Raw genomic sequence first — 2,345 nt, forward strand, 5'->3', positions numbered from 1 at the left:
CCCGGCCACCCGCCCACAGGTGGTTGCACCCCGCCTCCCTCCAGAAGGGAGCTAGGCCGGCGCTGCTATCCTCCCCCACCCGGGCGTCCAGCTACCAACGCGTCTTTCTAGCCCAGGGGCCAGATCTGATCAAATCAAATCTGCACATTAAAGGGGCGCCTACTGTGCACCGTGCGCTGCGGCAGATGGTGCCTTTGGGGATCTTTGGGTGTGACTGAGGACAGGGCAGTGATTGGGCTTTAGATGAATAAATATTACAGACCATCTCGAAGGTTTCAAGGGAGAAAAAGAACATTCCCGGACTTCCAAAAAAAAGCATTTAGGCCTTTCCGGGTGGGAGAAATTCGTCGGACTTCACCCGAGAACTAGGAACATGTAAGGGTTTTAGATGGGAATATCAGAGCCTCCCTGGCTTGGGGTTTAATGCTTCCCTCTGTAGGTTTAATTTTGAGACAGTTTCAGTTTATGGCAGTTTTATTTTTTATGGCTCACAGTGCTCTCCATAGGATATCATTTTGTTATGATAATACCCTTTTGGGTTTTGTTTTGTTTTATTCATGGAAAAGGAGCCAACATTCCGGTGCTTTAGAGCTGTTGTCTAAAATAGCATTAAAATGTTGCTGCCGCCCAGGATTGAGGCTCCTTGGTTTTTATTTAGCTGGGAGAGGAGGCCTGACCAGCCGGGAGGAGTGCAGAGGGGGGCAAGCTGCCTCTGGAGTGGGCAGCTTGTGTGTGGAGAGGATGTGGCGCATTTTGCATCTCTGATCTGGGAGAGGGATGTTCTCCTTGGGAACTTCCCTGGGGATGGTCGGTTTGTAAAATGTATTGCTTCTGTCAGGTTTGTGCGACAGGCTTAAGTGGTGTTTCTGGGGTGAATAATGCCAACTGAGTAAAGTGCATTCGTGGTGAATAAACCTGAACAGGTCGGGGCAGGAATGCTGACTTACTACACCTGGTGGAGCTCTTGGGGTGGTGTGGGGGGGAGGGTAGTTTGCACCCTAAAAGCTTTCTTCACTTTATAAAAGGCTGTTTGACAGAATCACTCGCCAGGGTTTCTTATGATGGCAGATGTTGCAATGCTTTAGGATGTGATTTAGTGAACCCCAAATTTTATTTACACACACACACACACACAAACACACACACACACACACACACACTGTCCAAATGCAAATAAAAAGAAGATGCTGGCTTTTGTCACGTGAGGCAGCTGGAGTGCAGGAAAGATGAAGAAAAATCACCAGTGAGCATGGCTCACCGACTTAAAGATTTATTGCATATCAGAACCGCATCACAGTCTCCTACGCTAGTCTTCCCAGATCAGAGTTTTAGTTCTTGTAATTCATTCTCGGAGTTTCGTGGTTAGCACCCAGCAGCCAGCTCCCCGTGAACTTGTAGCACAGGTGCTCCTTCCTCAGACCCTTTTCACCAAGCTTTTTTATGCTGTTGTTTTGGCATTTGGCCCCATTATTCTCTTCTGCATCCCTGGATTTTTACCGCCTCCTGGGCTCTGGTGTTGCATGGCTGCCTGGCGCACAGATAGGATTTACCTTTGACCGCCATACCCCTAAGCTGGATTTTCTGTCTCCAGCCACTTCCACGGGTACTTGCCAAGCTAACTATGGCTCCTTTGTAATTAAAACCCTCTAGTGGTGTTAACTTCAAGAATGTCTTTGTTAAGCATGTTAAAAGTGGTTATGCATTGGCACAAGCCATTTTTTTAGCCCTGGTCTGGACACTTGTGTTCTGAAATTGCCTTGAAATCAGCGCCCACCTCAGTGTGACTGTGTCAGGGCACCTCAGTTTTCAGTTCAGTCAACATTTAGTGGTGTCTCCAATGTGCCAAGTGCTGAGCTGTGGACGGAAAGGTGAATGAGAGGTGGCCTTGGGGCTCTTGGGAAACATGTCCTTTTATCCTAAGTGATGCTAGGTGATATGACAGGCTCACCCAGACAGGGTGCTGGGGATGGACAGCCTGGGGGAATTGGGAAGACTTCGTGGAGACTTTGACACTTAAGATGATAGCATCTCCAACCCAGTATCCCTTGTGCATTTTTAGAATACCATTTTTAGTATGTCAAGTCAACTTCTTGGCCAAGCCACAGCCCAATTGTTGTGTGTAATAAGGGAAGAAGCAACTGTAATTGTCTTCTCCAGCGATCCTCTTCTGAAGAGGCCTGGAGCCCCCTTGTCTGGTGGTGGGCTGTGGCCCTTAGCACACCTGTGAGTTCTTAACCTTTGCTGTGGATAGTTGCTGGTTTCTCAGTCCTTGATAAAATGTGAATTAAAGGATATATATATATACACACACACACACACACACACACACATACATACTGAGTGGC

At 47.8% G+C, this 2,345-nt stretch overlaps 1 protein-coding gene across 1 annotated transcript in view; it reads left to right on the top strand.

The window, feature by feature from the left end:
- Positions 1 to 2,345, top strand: part of EPB41L4B (erythrocyte membrane protein band 4.1 like 4B) — a gene marked incomplete at its 5' end in the record, with an annotated part of 112,829 nt that overhangs the window by 880 nt on the left and 109,604 nt on the right. The window lies entirely within an intron of this gene.

This window comes from Myotis brandtii, unplaced genomic scaffold (genome assembly GCF_000412655.1).
Source record: "Myotis brandtii unplaced genomic scaffold, ASM41265v1 scaffold13, whole genome shotgun sequence".
In the NCBI taxonomy this organism is placed as follows: domain Eukaryota; kingdom Metazoa; phylum Chordata; class Mammalia; order Chiroptera; family Vespertilionidae; genus Myotis; species Myotis brandtii.